This window comes from Mercenaria mercenaria, chromosome 4 (assembly GCF_021730395.1).
Source record: "Mercenaria mercenaria strain notata chromosome 4, MADL_Memer_1, whole genome shotgun sequence".
NCBI classification, from domain to species: Eukaryota; Metazoa; Mollusca; class Bivalvia; order Venerida; family Veneridae; genus Mercenaria; species Mercenaria mercenaria.
Window position 1 is genome coordinate 65,321,714 of NC_069364.1, and position 19,281 is coordinate 65,340,994.

Genomic DNA, 19,281 nt, shown 5'->3' on the forward strand with positions numbered 1-19,281 from the left:
AAGCGCGGTAACAGTCCATACATTAACCGGACTGCTGTACTGGTACCATGACGGCATACTGGCTATGGGTGTACATGGTTTCATTGTTGAGATTGGAAATTAAGCACAAGTCTTCAGTAACGAGAACTAAATTGACCAGTTCAATATACAATGGTCCTTTGTGACAGCGCTTTAACAGATCTGAAAGATTTACACTTAATCAGACCGGAATTCGCAATTATTCCACTTTGCTTAATTGACTGATAAATGAATAGATAGATGACGGTGCATAAATTAACCAACAGCTTCTATTTCGTGCTTGACCACTTACAATAATAGTAATTACAGCTGATGAAATGGTAAAATATTCAGTCAGATACTGAGATATCGTTGTTTTAACAGAGGGATGACTTCCAATCTTAATGTGATCTTAATGACCCGGTAAGATTTCAATAAATCTCTGGTGTGTCTGACATTATCTCGGAAAATATCGGATACCAATGGTCATGTTACATTTTGAAACTTATGACACATTCGGATATCATCATATTCAAAACAGCGCAACGTGAATTCAGTATAAAACTCTTATAACGATGCCGTACAAGTTACATAACGTGCAGCTGATCCCTCTATTTTTAATGTACTTCATTAGTTTTATTTTACAGAATACAGGTACTTCCGTAGTGTTCTGAAAATTGCCTATTTTAAGTTTCAATTTTAGTGAACTTTTGATAAGAAAAAAAAAGAGAAGAGAGCATTGAATCTAGAGGCGTCTTCCGAACTGTAAAGAACCCAAAAAAGATTATACCGGTATTGTTACAAAAATTGGCATTTTGGTTATTTCGTACTTGTCGAAAGCTTGGTCACTGACAAAATGATGTCAGACTAGAATAAATAAAACTTTAAATCAGTTCAAAAACTTTAAGTTAACTACAGGTAGTAATGTTATCAAAGATAAGCGATACCAGGACGGTTCCAATGTCTCCTTTGCGTAACACATTCTAAGGAAAAGATGGATTGTCAACTGGAATATATTGTTTGTTTTCAGTTTGTTTTTGTTTTTGGGTTTAACGCCGTTTTCAACAGTATTTCAGTTATGTACCTGCCGTTAATCTAACCGGTGTTCCTGGATTCTGTACCAGTACAAACCTGTTCTCCGCAAGTAACTGCCAACTTCCCCACATGAATCAGAGATGGAGGACGAATGATTTCTGACACAAGGTATTTTTATCAACCGTCACGGAGAACATACGCACCACCCAGGGATCGAACTCACGACCTCGCGATCCATAGACATATACTCCCCCCTACTGAGCTAAACGGACGGGCTGAGTGCGGAATGTATGGTCGAACCTATGGCAAGTGTCATATTTACCTTGACATCACCCAATTTTGGCTGATACCGCTTGATTAAGTAAGCACACAGCACTGAACCAGCCGCGACCAGGAATCGAACCGGCTGGTTTGTAGTTATTTCTGCTGACCACTGCACCGCAGACGTAATGATATTGTTCATTAACGCAACCAAGCAAGGTATGATAACGGCACACTTTCAATAATTATCAGTTCAATCTGAGAGAAAGACGACAAACCTGACTTTCGTGAGGAGCGTTGATTTAGTGGTTACGGTGTCGGCCACTCAACCCAGGGGTCGTGTGTTCGAGCCCTACTGGGGTTACGATCACGTCTTCTCACAAGACACCAGTACTGGGTTTTCCAGGAAGCGGACTCGAGGGTGGTTCAAATAAGTTTGAAGTTTTCATCACAATCGAGCTTAACAAATTTGTATAAACTAAATATGACTTAAAATAGTTTATTTAAGGACACTGCACAAAGAACAGAGCCTGACATATACAAATCATGTACAATAACGAATATCTTCACTGTATTATTATGTTTGAACTCTCGACTTTAATATCGTGTATCTTGTGGCGACTTCCTTTATTCTGGATAGTTCTTTTTATCTATTTTTAACCCTTACCCTGCTAAATTTCTATAATGGACTTGGTCATCTTTCAATTTGGACAGTACCTTTAACTGTTAAAAGGGGTGCTTACCAAAACGATACTGACTGAATGGTGAACAGTGCAGATCATGACCGACCCAGCTGACTGTGTCCCTTTTGAGTTTTATTTCAACTTAACTTCACAAATGCTCCTGACGCCATACCTAGCTTTTTTTATGCTCCCGAAGGGAGGCATATAGTTTTTGAACTGTCTGTCTGTCGGTCTGTCCGCAATTTTCGTGTCCGGTCCATATCTTTGTCATCCATGGATGGATTTTCAAATAACTTGGCATGAATGTGAACCACAGTAAGACGACGTGTCGCGAGCAAGACCCAGGTCCATAGCTCAAAGGTCAAGGTCACACTTAGACGTTAAAGGTCATTTTTCATGATAGTGCATTGATGGGCGTGTCCGGTCCATATCTTTGTCATCCATGGATGGATTTTCAAGTAACTACGCATAAATGTGTGGCACAGTAAGACGACGTGTCGCGCGCAATACCCAGGTCTGTAGCTCAAAGGTAAAGGTCACACTTAGACGTTAAAGGTCATATTTCATGATAGTGCATTGATGGGCGTGTCCGGTCCATATCTTTGTCATTCATGCATGGATTTTAAAATTATTGGGCATGAATGTGTACCACAGTAAGACGACGTGTCGCGCGCAAGACCCAGGTCCGTAGCTCAAAGGTCAAGGTCACACTTAGACGTTAAAGGTCATATTTCATGATAGTGCATTGATGGGCGTGTCCGGTCCATATCTTTGTCATTCATGCATGGATTTTAAAATAACTATGCATGAATGTGTGGCACAGTAAGACGACGTGTCGCGCGCAAGACCCAGGTCCGTAGGTCAAAGGTCCTAAACTCTAACATCGGCCATAACTATTCATTCAAAGTGCCATCGGGGGCATGTGTCATCCTATGAAGACAGCTCTTGTTTCTTAATATCTTTAGTACTAAGAGGTTGTCAGACCATTAGACAACTACAATGTAAATGTTCTACAGAAATCCAAATAAAATAAATTTAATCCGTCTTGCAATGTTACTCAATAAATACGACCAAGTCCCATTTTAAAAAGTTAACACAAACGTATTTTATCTGTTAAACAACAACTTTCAATTTAACAAGAACAATTACATTATATAATAACACCATTATTTCGACACTGAAATATTTAAGCATAACTTTGAGAAAAGTAACTATCTTCAACTTTGTGTTTTATTTAATACAGATTTACAAGCTCGGTTACAGTTGTGAAAATCTTTATATATACGTAATCTGATGTAGAAGGTATCACTGGCGTTTGAAAAAAAAAGAAATTTCGCAATAAATTTTATCAAACATACACAAAAGCTCATTTATTTGAGCCTCGCCATGGGAAAACCAACATAGTGGCTTTGCGACCAGCATGGATCCAGACCAGCCTGCGCATCCGCGCAATCTGGTCAGGTTCCATGCTGTTCGCTAACGATTTCTCTACTTGCAATAGGCATTGATAGCGAACAGCATGGATCCTGATCAGACTGCGCGGATGCGCAGGCTCGTCTGGATCCACGCTGGTCGCAAACCCACTATGTTGGTTTTCTCATGGCACGCCTTATTTGTCTTTTCAAAACTATTTTGGGATATGGTACCCAGCTTTCTAAATATTTTAACCTTAGAAGGGTCATTGCTTAACAAATTTTAAAAAAAAACTTTTTTATTGCTGAATGAACACTTACGAAAATATATACCCAATTAGATTAATATATTGTAAATAAAATGTCAAAATTACAACACAATCAAATAATGCAGTCATATAATTTTATCTATTTTTAATACGTCAACCCATTTTTTGTTATGTTGACAGATACAAATGCATAAGTAATTTGCTCGTATTTTTATGGTTATTTGGAGTTATACAAGCATTTGTTTCAAACAGCATTTTTGAAGGCGACATGCGAAATGATTATTCGGACAGCTGCAATGACCCTGCTAAGCTCAAAATATGCAGTTCAAGTCTCATAGTGGATCTATAATGTTTTGTACCTGACTGTTGTTAAGTAAGTTTGTTAGGTTGACACTTGGGTCTCTCCACCATCCTTCCACAGTCAGGTACAAAACATTATAGATCCACTATGAGACTTGAACTGTCTAACATCATAGAAAATATTTTGTCGAAGCTAGTCATTAAAACTTCTCGGCCTTTGAGGCCCGTCAGACATTCCTTAACATAGAGTTCTTAACAATGGAACGATGTTGTACATGAAAATATGTCAATATGATTTCCTTATAGATGTGAGAACAGTCGACGATGTTATACTTAATTTCTTTGAAAATTTGTCTCGAATCAATTTAGACACCCTTCTTGTACACAAGAAGCACAAGGCAATAAAAACGCCTTGCGAAGTATTGAAAACGACATATATATACCACATGACCATGCTGTTTGTGAACATTGCAAGAAAAGCAAACACCCATGTCAGCCCCATCAAAACAGACAACTTGATATACAAGAAGAAGGAATACAACTTGTTATTTTTCCTTGCCTTCGACCCTTGTTGTCGAGATCTTGCAATAAAGCAAGATGTACAAACAAATCCTACTATGTCTATCAACTTGAAAAGGGCTAGCGGTCCGATGAAAAACAGTATCAAAGCATTTCGGGAAGTTATCCAACATATATCCTGTCCGTACCCTGGTTTGAATCCACCTGGAATATTTATATCTAACTCGTCGAGTGCAACCGCTATGGAAACTATAATGAACGGAACTATCCAACCGTAAACATTGTAAAAGTAGATCTTTTTGGATTTTGTATCCGATCTGGATGCAACAAAGGACCTAGAAAAGGTCAATAGCAAATCAAAAGCAAAAACATTCATCCAAGAAAACGATGCCATGTAAAAGTAATGAACAAGTATAGCTAAAGTTTTGCATGCTGCGGCATTACTCGCTGCATGACTTGTAAAAAGAAATAGTACCTGTGCTAATAACAGTGACGTCATTAAACATGTCAAAATCTTACCGGGAATGTTTAGAAGTTCTTGAAACATGCAGTAGACTAGAAGTGTAAAAATCAAAGCAGAAATTGACAAAATTAATCCACATAATGATACATAACTCTCCGCTGAACTGTAATAGAAAAGCTCTCTCGAAGCAGGTTGGTCCGTAAATGCGCCCGAACATAAGAAAAGGTCGGTACCATTCATATAAAACATGGACGAATTAAATCTTTTATTTAACGCCGGAACGTAAATAAGTGTACCGTTTACAGATACCCATTCATTTGGTTTCAATTTGATAAATGCACAGTCAGTTGTTTTATTGTGTTCATTTTCATTCATTTCATTCATCGACGCAAACACCTCTGTTACGCATCTACCCTGAAATCCCACGGTCTTTTTCGGACAAAATATTTGTCTACATATCTGCGTAATTGGATCATATATTTGATCATTTTTGCAGTTAATTGTATCAGTATGTTCATTTCCAATTAATGCATTGAAATCTACCAGAATGCGAAAACTGTAAATTGGCGGCTTAGAAGTACTGTCTTCTCCGGACTCATAAATACCCGTGTGACACAGTAGAAGGTCTTCGTCTGCGTGACTGCATAGAGCACAGTATTCATTCTTATACTTTGTGAACAGATATCCTTCATCATCAGGGTTATCTCGAAATGTGTAGACATAATTGGTTGGTTCTAATTCACACATTATGCTCATGTCGGAGCTATTATCCGCAGCATGGTACTCACTCGAACAATTTGAAACGAAATCATTTTTCCTGCATTTTTCAATGACAGAATGATTCAATGGGGGTTCGTGAAATAAGCCACATGTAGATGTTTCATTTGGATTAACGCATCTTTTTTCAACAGTCCAGAAATTAAATTCATATATGAAATTACAATAAGCACAGTACATGTTTCCGTAAACAATACTGGAGTCATCAGAAACGAGAACTTTGAGAACTATATCAGAATCTGCATTTTTATTTTCACAGAGGTGTTTTGTAACACTGTCGTCCCACTCGGGTGAACATTTCGTCACCACTTGGGTTTCAATAGCATTATTTCGGGTTTGTAATTTCAATAGAACACATTCAACCTGTGGCTTTGTTAGAAATCTCCCCGATATTTCATATTTGTCTGCAATATTTTCGCAGCAGTCATTAAATACAGAACATAAAGAGTCACATTCACAGGTCCTTCCAATCATTTCTAGAGGGCCATCACAAACACTTCGCCGTTTACAGTAATCCGTATTTATTCCGAATCTATTGACTATGGGTGGTGTAAAAATTGGTATATCAAACTCGTAGTATAACATTTCCAGTAAGCCATTAGCAAAGTCTTCTTCAACTTTATCTTCATCGTAAAAGGAATCGTTGCCAAGTCCAGAACTAACGTTTTGCTTACTTTCCATAGGTCTTGACAATAATTCTTCAGTTAGTGAATTACACACACGTAAAAGTGTTATAAAACATAAAGCATGAAATATTTTAGAACCTTTGCAGCGATCCATGTTTAGCAGCTAATGTCTCAGTATGTCGATACTGCCGATGTGTCGTTAAACTTTATTTTTTAGCCATATTTACGCAGTATCTATCAATCTGTGAACCTCAAACGTCGACACATCCGTTGTCAGCTGGTTAAACAAACAGTTACCCTCATATCGGGTTGTTTGCAGTTCGTAGAACAATTTCAGAAATGTGTTAAACAGTTTATCCTCTTTCTGTCTTTACTATGACTGTAAAATATATACGAAAACGTTAAGAACTATTTTTTTAGCCTACAGACTGCACTGTTTCAAATTTATGATTAGAAATTACATTGTGAAGGGTTTGGCAAAACCTATGCTTTAAAGTAAATATTTTTTCTGATGACAACAGGACAATAAATGACTGGAGGACAAATATTTCATGTTAGCTAGGATATGAGAAAGCAGTTAATATTGGTTAGCCTATAGACATATGATCTTAATTACCGATTAGTGAATATCAAATGAGATATCTGTTGTTGCTCAAATAATTCGATCTTATCACATCTATACAATTGCTTACCTATACAATGCTAGTCAGGTTATATATGCATATTTAAAAGGAATTTTAACTGAGTTCTCAGATTTTACTAGAGATTAACTAAAAGTTTAATGTCGTTTTCAACTTTTAAAAGTCCAAACAAACAAAAACTCGCGGCATGGAAGCAAACTGGTACATGATTTGCCATGATAATTTTATAGACTGCAATTGACTGTTTAAACATTCTTTTGCGACCTAAATATGGCTAAATGCTAATTTAAAAAAAAAGTTATTTCAGAAATATTCAATGGCATGTTTTGAACAGAATGATAAATTTAATTCTGACAATCGAAGAGAAACATTCTGGTAGCTAACAATGTATGTTTTTCCAATTATAATCAATCTGAAAATTTTACAATTAGTCTAGGCCGTATAAGGCTCACGTGAACCTTGTTCTTTGATGTAAAATTTTTTGTAACTTTAGAAAATGCAACAATTTACAACTGAAACTACGGTGGTATATCTTATTTCGAGCGCTCGACATCTTATCTCGTGTGCGTGACAGCTTATCTTGTGCGCTCGACATGTTATCTCTTGCTCACGTCATAAGATTATGTGCGCACGACATCTATCTTGAGCACACGAGATCTTATCTCGAGCGCACGGCATATCTTCTCAATATATCATATTTCGTGAGCACAACATTTTAGCATTTTGAAATTAGCATGGCACGACGGCCTTTCATGGGCATATGAAAATGAAGTTTTTTTTTTTTTTTTTTTTTTTTTTTATTAACAGAAAACCCGCTCCCCAAAAGATAAGAATAAAAGCAATTGTAAAAGAAATAGAAATATATAGCTAATTGCTATTGCTATGTCCTAAACATACCGCCATACTGATTTGTGCCATTTCGTCTTTATGGCGCATCGCGGAACGTCGTCCCATCGAATGTCACCCCGTCGAATGTCGTTTTGGTGCCAGCTAAATGTCGCCTAGCCGAATTTCGCCGTGCTAAATGTCGCCCCGCTGAACGTCGCCCAAACATACGTCGCCCCGCCAAACGTCACCCCGCAAAACGCCACCCCACCAAACGTTGTCTTTTCACCTTCCGAAAGGACATGATTGTATTAACTCGATTGGCGATAAATGGAAAACCGAGCGTTAGTGCACGCTATTTTAGACAAGGTTTTTCCTTAGGGAAAGACAGGAATATCTATCCCCGGCGCGTTCTCGGATTAATGTATACTTTCCCCGCTAGGTAGGCAAGAAATATTTGTGACGTCATAAACTTTATAAATAATGTCAGGAAATACCCAATCCTATTTGTCTCCACGATTTACCCTCGGGACAGCATGGATAAAAAACCTCGCTAACGCTCGGTTTTCCATTCCACACTGTCCCTCGGGTAGGGAAAACCCCGTCTTACACAGGCAGGCATGTAAGATCTTTATATTCTTGTCTACCTAGCGGGGAAAGTATACATTTATCCGAGCACGCGCCGGGGATAGATATTCCTTTCTTTTCCTAGGGAAAATCCTTGTCTAAAATAGCGTGCACTAAGGTGACGTCATATAGTACTGGTACCATTGTGACGTCATAACCTTTATAAATAATGTCAGGAAATACCCAAACCTATTTGTCTCCACGATCTATTTTGAACATGATAGGCAAGAAAATTGATCTAACATGTCTGCCTGTGTAAGACAGCTATTTTCCCTACCCTCGGGACAGCATGGATAAAAAACGCTCGGTTTTCCATTCCACACTGTCCCTCGGGTAGGGAAAACCCCGTCTTTCACAGGCAGGCATGTAAGATCTTTATAGTCAGTCCTCAACGAAGTGTTACTATACGAAATTGCACACACACGCACACATCTGCCAACATAGCCTTCAGCTAAATATTTCTATATTTTAACAATTACTCTCATTTTTAAATTTCTGTTTATAGAAAAATATAAAACTATAGTTTTTTAATGAACCCATGGGAGGGCGATGTACCATGCTAATGTTTAAATGCTTAAATGTCTTTAGCATGAGATAAGACGTCGTGAGCACGAGATAAGATGTCGTGCGCTCGACATACGGTGTCGCACGCACGACATAAGATATCGTGTGCATGATATAAGATGTCGAGCGTACGAGATAAAACGTCGAGCACACGTGAAAAATATCGTGCGCTCGAGATATGATAAATGCATGTCCTAAACATACCGCCATACGTAACTGGTTTGTTTACATTACATGATTTTAAATAACTCTTATTAAGTTTTTTTTGTATGGTTTTTGGTAAGTTTAAAATAAAAAGCATATGATTCTCTTTCACACAGAACTATTTTAATATATTTTATATATGTATAAAATGTTTTATGTACTTGTTTCTTATTCTGTTCTGCATATATGTTTTAACCATGACTCATGGTTCAACGAAGGGGCTTATGTTAAGTGTATTGTAAAAAGGAGCCAATGAGATCCATTCTTTTATGTCACATGGTTATATGAACCAATCGCTTGCTGAGTAGTCAGTCTTTATTTAGTTGCGGAATCTGTTAGAGGTGATTCATTTTCGTTTAGAAAAAGTGTTTTTAAATTGGGTTAAAGGCAGTTTTATGCAGATAATTTAATAGTGATGAAGCTTTCATGTATTGACTTAACTTTTAAATACAATTTACGCCTGTTTTAAGTCGCGACCACCGGAGCTTGGATAACTTTCTTTGTGTACGCTAATCGGATCACAAGGTTGATCAGGGAGAGCGAAATAAAGCTGAACAGTCAACATAATCGTCATGCGGTGGACATTCCTTGGTTCAACGATAGAGTTTACGAAACAAATGCGCTTCTTGAATCAAAGATTAAGAATTGTGCCCACCAGCACCCAAAGGTTTCTGGTCGGACGAGGCTTTAGCAGAGGTTATAAGTAGCGACGGGGTCCATCTTTCATACAGAGGTCAACAAAGGCTATACAACAACATCCGAGCTGCGGTGGTTGCGGAGTTGAAGGCTGGCCAGCTAGGCGGTTAAGATACGTATATTTTCATCATTCATGGCACATATATTTATCCTTCTACAATGTACAGTAGAGACTACACATTTAATCGTACCTACACAAAGTGGTATACATACCATGAATTATTAGTGTAACTTTCACAGATAATACCAATTAACTTTCATGGCTGTCTATATGGCTATATTTAGTGGGGCACTGCTTGAGAGTATTTACTATTCGGCAGTTTCCATTTATGGTGTTGGCGGTTGAGTTGTCTTATTTAATTCATTATACAAGTTTATAAACCCATGAGTATATGTGCTTGAGAGTGTAGTTACACTATTCGACATGCATATACGCTGTATAAAGGTTATGTCTGTTAGCTTTTCTCATAGGGTTCTAGTGCAATTGTTCACACAAATTTCATGCTTGAGAGTGTTACCACACTATTCGGCATTGCCTGTTGGCTTTTCTTACTCGGTAGTGCAATTGTTCACGTAATTTCACAATTTACTGTTTGAGAGTTTTGAAGTTTTCCAAAACTATTCGACAGTATTTCTGATGGTGCTGCCTGTCCGGGTATATAGATATTATGGTAGCAGTTGAGCTCATACTGAATATGTCTGAGAGAAACGTTCCACTTTCGGCTGTCTGTGGGGACAGTTTCTATTCGACAGAACAGAGCGATATTATGTTACATTTAAAGAGTTACCTTAAGATATAGCCTTATGGCAACGTGCAGTTTACGGTACTAATTACAGTCTTAAATTATTACATGAATCCGCTGGTGTAAGTTTATTGGTGAAGTACATATACTTTAAACCACAGGTGCTGAGTATTTTATAATTGATTCAAATTTTCATACAATTATAAATAAGGAAATTCATTGTTTCAGATGAGGGCTAAACGAAAAGCAGTAGCCACCACATCATCGTGTCCATGCTGTCCACCAAAAGCCAAACAATCTAGACAGCAATCAGGGTTGGAAACAAAAACCACCAACTCCAATGTTACTAACGGTGTTACCACACATACAGTTAACACGCGCAGTGGACACAAAAATGCTCAAGCTAAACATAATAGGCATAAGAAAACGCAACATGATTCAATTGTTCCTCAGGTTACAATAGATCAGTCAAGAAAAAACAAACGGATCAAAAAGACTAAGAAAAACAGTGCTAGTACCACAAATAATCAGGAGACTGGCAAGTCAAATGACTCTGGTCCGATACATTTAGGTATGCCAGAGCATCAGAATGTTCAGCATCAACAGATAAACCTAGTGGAGGCTCAACAAAATGAATTTGATCCTTATGTACCTCCATACAGTGATGAGGGAACTGAGGATTCAGAATATTCCGACGGGTCAGAGGAGGAAGTTGGGCAGTCTGTAGGGGAAGCCATTAACCACCATGTCAGGGACATTGTTGCTGGAGGTAATAGGCCTCTATTGGTTGAACCGATTTCAACAACTATTCAGTCTCAGATTCCGCGTAAAATTCAGAAAAGTATTTGGGCAAATAAGTACATAGATCTGGCAGTCTTATTACCGTTACAAGATTCATATTCCAGTCAAAACAACAAATTTACCCTTCAGGTTGATCATTTTAATCATTTTAGTTTTGTTCCACAGCAAAAATCTAGAAAAATCACTTCGATCGAAATGTGGACCACAGCCTTTTTGCGGTTTTGCGCAATATATTCAATTAGGTATCCCGAGGAGACTCCTGCTTTAATGAAATATGCAGAGATTGTTAGGGATCTCGCACGCAGGCATTCGGGCTTGGCATGGCAGCAGTATGACATGCAGTTCCGATTGTTGAGGGAACAGGAGAGGTTTCCTTGGGATAGGTTACATACAGATTTCATTCTGGTTAATGGCCTCTTGCCAAGGTTCTCAGCCTTTTCGTTCCTTTCGGAATTACCAACAGGGGTGACCCTACAACTCACAACACAGAAATCAAGTTAGGCAACGGGTTTTCCCCAACAAATTTCTCGAAAAAACATGCTGGGTGTTCAATAGTAGAGGGGGCAACTGCAATTTCGCAGGATGCCGGCATCCTCACATCTGTGGGTACTGCAGGGTCAACACCATGCCGGCGCATGTTCTTTCAGTAGTAAAGAGCAGGCCGCAGCAGCAGGACCAACGGTCAATTCAAAGTCAGTCCCTTCCCCTTTTAGGCCAAACAAAAAATAAAGTGGTTACACCAGTTAAAATCGAGAAATTACAGTTTCACTTGCTTGGTCACCAGCACTATGAGTATTTGGTTAAAGGTTTTTCACAGGGATTTGATATTGGTTACATTGGTCCTAGACGTCCTGTGGAATGCAGAAATCTAAAATCTTGCTACGAATTCCCTTCAGTTATACAACAACATATTGAATCGGAGTTAGCATTGTCGCGCATACAAGGTCCTTTCAAAGTAAAACCTTTTCCCAATTTGCAGTTAAGTCCCATAGGTTTGGTCAAAAAGAAAACTCCTGGTCAATATCGATTTATTCAAAACCTAAGTCACCCAAGAGGTAATTCCTTTAATTACTTCATTCGACCGGAATTAGCTACAGTCAAGTACATGTATTTATTCTCTTCACTGGTCTTGGATTTTGGAAATCACTAAACGAAGAAGAAACAAAAAGAAAAAAAAACATTATAGGCTGATTCAAAGTGTTGAAAGCTTACGTTATACTCTACTGACTTTTTTACTTGTGGAGACTTTCGATATCGTCTATATATGATTAGTGAAACAACAGCATTGAAAAAGCGACCAATAAAGGAGTTGTCCCTTCTTGCTACAAATATTTTTAGATAGTTTTGATATAAAATATTTCTGTTTTTACATGTAGAGGAAGAAAAACATGAACATATTAAGTAAATCTGCATCATTTCGCGTTGAAAACATTAAAATTCGAATTAGAATTTTTTTAAGTATCATCTCTTCACTCACGTCAACAATTAGTTTGAAACTGGAGATTCATTTTAAAGGGACGGACTTTCAGATCGTATGACAGCAACAAAGCAAGAAAATGTTAAAAAACTTTATTTCTTAAAAAGCCGAAAACGTTTTGAGATACATGCGGCACAAATACTCTTTATACATAATTTGTCTAACGAAAGGCTTACTGGGTAAAATAAAATAAATAAATAAATAAAACAAGGTGGGCAACTTCAAATGATAAATATTATTCCTATGAAGATTCATGGCTCTAGTCAAATCTTTTATGAATTATGTGCGACAAAAATGTCAGACGGACGTATAAAGGTAAAATGCAAGTTTGTGTGCCTGCGTGGTTGATGGAAGTGGTGGGGGCACAATTTCACATTATGTTATACGCTGTATCTTTTATACACCGAGACCATATAATACCTCAGTATCATTTGAGATGCGATTACCAGCGACCGTGCTAGTCGTGCGCCAGAGCAGCCAGAGTTTAGCCAGAGTCAGCCAGAGTTTAGCCAGAGTAGCCAGAGTTCAGCCAGAGAAGTCATAACTCTGGTTACTCTGGCTAGCCAGAGTAGCCAGAGTTCTGACTTCTCTGGCTACTCTGGCTGAACTCTGGCTGCTCTGGCTAATTTCACGCACATTGCCAACTAGGGTATTCTTAATCATATCTTCAGTTTTTCTGTGATCTTAGATTAGCAGTCGAACAATAAGACTTGTCTCCGACTTCTTACAGACAGATAGCATAACCTTACGATCATCCAATACTACCTATGATTGTAAAGAAAACGTCGTACGACCTATCGATATTAGTATCGACACTAGACGACTGGTCGTGACCTGTTTATGATTGACCGTGCAACTGGTCGTGGCTGGTCAAGGCTGTTTATTCTTGAAGTAGCACATCGTTTTACGACTGTTGGACGACAGAGAGTCACACATTGACGTAGAACTAAATGTTTGACCTCATGAAGGTTTTTGAACATTATTAAGTTCTGTCAGGCGACCACCCACGGTCATTCTTGACTGTAAATAAGGACACGATTTCCAGGCTTAGCCGTAAGTTGTCGTATCTCTCAATGTGACTGGGGCATAAGATATTTTCTCTTTGACATATGGTGTATTTTAATGTCTTGAATCTGTTTTCAAGCAAACAATATACTCGTTACCTCAAATCCACCTTTTCGTGACTGATATTGCTCTATTTACCTGGTCAAACTCTAGGATAAGATTGTGGCCAGACTTTAAGATATATTTGAATGGCATTGGACCATAAAATCAATGTTCGATTCTGCATAATCTATTGTTTGACATGCAAAGGCTTGCGGATGTACACTGACAATAAGTCAGATAGCATAAATGGTCAACGCCATGTGCCTTTCCCTGCATATCTAAATCGATGTGTCATCTATGTCTGGAATCCAGGATACTATGCCCCTGTATGGTAGCATGGTGTGTATAATTATATTATGTCATACCATAATTGTATCATATAATATTGCTTAAATGTGATTGACTACCTTTAAAAATAAAGGAAATAAGGAAATCCAAATCAGTTTTCAATTTTCCTTTAATGCCGTTTCAAACATGATGTTTCACAATGTAGGTAAACGATACACAAATTAAACATAACAGTGGCCATTTGGAAAGTCCACTTTAAAGAGCGGTGGAGAACTACAAGTTTAAGCGTCGGTCCATTCACTGCAGGTTAATAACATTATGTTTCCTCTGCAACTGAAACAATTTAAAATGCGATCGACTGCATGAATCTGGGCCTTACCAAGAAAATAATCAAATATAATTATACATCAATGGCCCCGACACAACCTGCTTAAAACTTTTTTTTCGGAATTTATCGTGACTGATAGAAATTACTTACATATCAAAAGAGAGTTACTCAGACTGAAGATAAGGTTAAATAGTTTTATGTGATAGAAGTCAAAAATGAAATTCCATACAATATAATTGATCACAAGAATATAATTGCTGGAAAACTTTTCAATAAATTGAAAAAGAAAATTAAAAGCTCAATACATTACGGCATAAAACGTGTACATATATACAGAACAAAACCTGAAATGTAAACATCTACAATAATGAATATATCGGAGTCCGCTGTTTTACTTGTAAGTTTAAAAATCCAGATATCTCATCACGTAAAAGATCGTCTTGCAATTTCCTCACTTTTGACTAGTTTTTTTGGAGGAATAATTCAACTGACTGTGTCACTCCAAATAATTATCTAACTATTGGTGGACACTTAGGACTAACCATCGTCCTTTCATGAGCCAGCTACAAACATTCGATATCATTTACATCCACTGTGAGGCTCGAACCTATTTAGATTGACAAAAATGATATGGAATATAAGAACTGAACTACTGGGCCCTCGAGGACCGCCAGACTTACTCAGTCATGGAATTAGTTAGCCGCAATAAGACAATACTATACATGAAAATATGTCAATTTGACTTTCTTATAGATGTAAGAATAGTTGACGAAGTAGTACTTAATTTCCTTGTGAATTTGTTTCGAACCAATTTAGACACCTTTCTTGTACACAAGAAGCATAAGGCAATAAAAACGCCTTGCGATGTATTGAAAGCGACAAACATGTACCACACGACCATGCTGTTTGTGAACATTGCAAGAAAAGCAAACACCCATGTCAGCCCCATCAAAACAGACAACTTGATATACAAGAAGAAGGAACACAGCTTGTTATTCTTCCTTGCCTTCGACCCTTGTTGTCGAGATCTTGCAATAAAGCAAGATGTACAAACAAACCCTACTATGTCTATCAACTTGGAAAGGGCTAGGGGTCCGATGAAAAACAGTATCAAAGCATTTCTGGAGGTTATCCAACATATATCCTGTCCGTACCCTGGTTTGAATCCATCTGGGATATTAATATCTAACTCGTCGAGTGTAAGCGCTATGGAAACTATAATGAACGGAACTATCCAACCGTATACATTGTAAAAGTAGAACGTTTTGGACTTTGTATCCGATCTGGATGACACAAGTGACCTAGAAAATGTTATTAGCAAATCAAAAGCAAAAACATTCATCCAAGAAAACGATGCCATGTAAAAGTAATGAACAAGTACAGCTAAAGCTTTGCATGCTGCGGCATTACTCGCTGCATGACTTGTGAAGAGAAAAAGTACCTGTGCTAATAACAGTGATGTCATTAAACATGTCAAAATCTTGCCGGGAATGTTTAGAAGTTCTTGAAACATGCAGTAGACTAGAAGTGTAAAAATCAAAGCAGAAATTGACAAAATTAATCCACATAATGATAAATAACTCTCCGCTGAACTATAGAAAAGCTCTCTCGAAGCAGGTTTGTCCGTAAATGCGCCCGAACATAAGAAAAGGTCGGTACCGTTCTTATAAAACATGGACGAATTAAATCTTTTATTTAACGCCGGAACGTAAATAAGCGTACCGTTTACATATACCCATTCATTTGGTTTCAGTTTGATGAATGCACAGTCAGTTGTTTTATTGTGTTCATTTTCATTCATTTCATTCATCGACGCAAACACCTCGGGTATGCATCTACCCTTAAATCCTACTGTCGTTTTCGGACAAAATATTTGTCTACATATCTGCGAAATGGGATCATATATTTGATCATTTTTGCAGTTTATTGTATCAGTATGTTCACTTCCAATTAATGCATTGTAATCTACCAGAATGCGAAAACTGTAAATTGGTGGCTTAGAAGTACCCTCTTCTCCGGACCCATCCTCATCTGTGTGACACAGTAGAAGGTCTTCGTCTGCGTGATTACACAAAGCACAGTATTCATTCTTATATTTTGTAAACAAATATCCTTCATCATCAGGGTTATCTCGAAATGTGTAGACATAATTAGTTGGTTCTATCTCACACATTATGCTCATATCGGTGCTATTATCCACAACATGGTACTCTTTTGAACAGTTTGAAATAAAATCATTTTTCCTGCAATTAGTAGTGACAGAATGATTTAATGGGGGTTCGTAAAATAAATCACATGTAGACTTTTCATATGGATTGACGCATCTCTGTTCAACAGTCCAGAACTTAAATATATATACGAAATTGCAGTAAGCACAGTACATGTTTCTGTAAACAATACTTGAGTTATCAGAAACGAGAACTTCTAGAAATATATCAGAATCTGCATCTTTACTTTCACAGAGGTCTTTTGTAACACTGTCGTTCCACTCGTGTGAACATTTAGTTACCATATGGGTTTCAATATCCTTATCGCGGGTTTGTAATTTCAACGGAACACATTCAACTTGTGACTTTATTAGAGATTTTCCCGGACTTTCGTATTTGTCTGCAATATTTTCGCAACAGTCATTGAATACATAACATAGCGAATCACATTGACAGGTCCTTCCAATCATTTCTAGAGGGCCATCGCAAACACTTCTCTCTTTACAGTAGTCTGTGTTTATTCCGAATTTATTGACTATGGGTGGTGTAAAAATTAGTACTTCGAACTCGTAGTATAACGTTTCCAGGAAATCATTAGCAAAGTCTTCTGCAACTTTATCTTCCTTGTAAAAGGAATCGTTGCCAAGTCCAGAACTAACGTTCTGTTGACTTTCCATAGATCTCGACAATAATTCTTCAGTTAGCGAATTACACACACTTAAAAATGTTATAAAACATAAAGCATGAAATATCTTAGAGGCTTTGCAGGGATGCATGTTTAGTAGTTAATGTCTCAGTAAATAGATATTCAAAGATTTTCTTGGTGCCAATGTGCCGTTAAACTGTATATTTCAGCTATGCATGTAGACTGGTTAAACCAACAGTTACCATGACTCATGCCGCGTTGTTTGCAATTCGTAGAACAATTTCAAAAATTTGTAAAACACTTTTATCCTCTTCCAGTCTTAATTATGACTGTACGAAAACGCTAAGAACTAATTTTTAGCCTGCTAGACTGCACTGTTTCTAAAATTTTCCGTCTAAAATTCTCATGCTGATTCAAGTCACTCAGAAAATTCTGCGACTTCTTTTTTTTATATTTATAAATCATTCTGTTTCCTGCCCGAAAGAAAATTGGTGTCACGATAAAGTAAGACGTTCCTGATGGCAACAGGACAGTAAATGATCGACGGAAAATTATTTTATGTAAGATATGAGAAAGCAGTTAATATTAATGATGATCATAATCACTAATTAGTGAATATCAAATGAGATGTCCATTGTTGATTAATGAGCTCCAATAATTCGATCTTATCACATCTGTACCATTGTTTACTCAGACAATGCTAGTCAGGTTATATATACATATTTAAAAGGAATTTTAACTGAGTTCTCAGATTTCGCTACGGATAAATTTAAAGTTCAATGATGTCTTTGTATGTGAAAGATATCTGACATTTACATGACTTTTCAACTTTGAAAGTCCAAACAAATAAAACTCCTGACTTGGGAAGTACATTTTGTATATGAGACGCACTAGTTAAAGTTTGGATTTCATATCGACCAAGATGATTTATTAGAATTAATAAAACTGCATTCAACATAAAGAAACAGTAATCAAAAGAGATAGACCCCAACAATGGATCAGGCAGACAATATATAAATTTGTTGAAAACTCTTTTTTATCAATATAGAACATATTTACTACAGTTAAAGGTTAGTTTTAAATAATAATTTGTACTGAGGTCCTGTTAGTCGTTTAGTAGCATACCAAAAAATAATAAAAAAAAATAATCAATTTAAAAACTCCTTTTAAATTACGACTTTCAGAATAGATACCGCAAATATCTATTTAAGGTTTGGCTATTAGCTAAAGGTACTGTCTTAGTGAGAATAAATGAGTTAATTCAATTTTATTTTTGTAAAATGTGAAAAGGAACGTCCGACAATTATAAATTGCCGGTTGTCCGGTGTGGTATGGTTTTAGTAATATCCGGCAGAATCAAAATTGTTTTGTAGTAAATCTTTCATCTCAGAATTTAAACAAAGAATAATAAAGTTAAGATGCAGATACGAAACTAGTTCTGTTTTAAATTTGTATACCAATAGAAAGAATACTTTCGTTTATGAAACTTGTCTAGATAAAAATGTTTTTGTATTGGTATGTGTTGATAAGATCTTAGTTGATCTTAGACTAGCTTATCACATTCAAGCAGCAATGTCGCATAGAACTTCTATGACTCATCGTTAATTTTTATCTCCTATGATGCTCAGTAATACAAGTCCTAATGGTAAGGTATTTTGCTCCTGCGATAATCAGTAGTCCAAGTTTAGACGTATTTACCTGATATTATGATCAGTAATGAAGCATCTGACGGGAAGGTATTGTCTTCTTTTGATAATCACTAATCGAGGTTAAGACGGGAAGGTA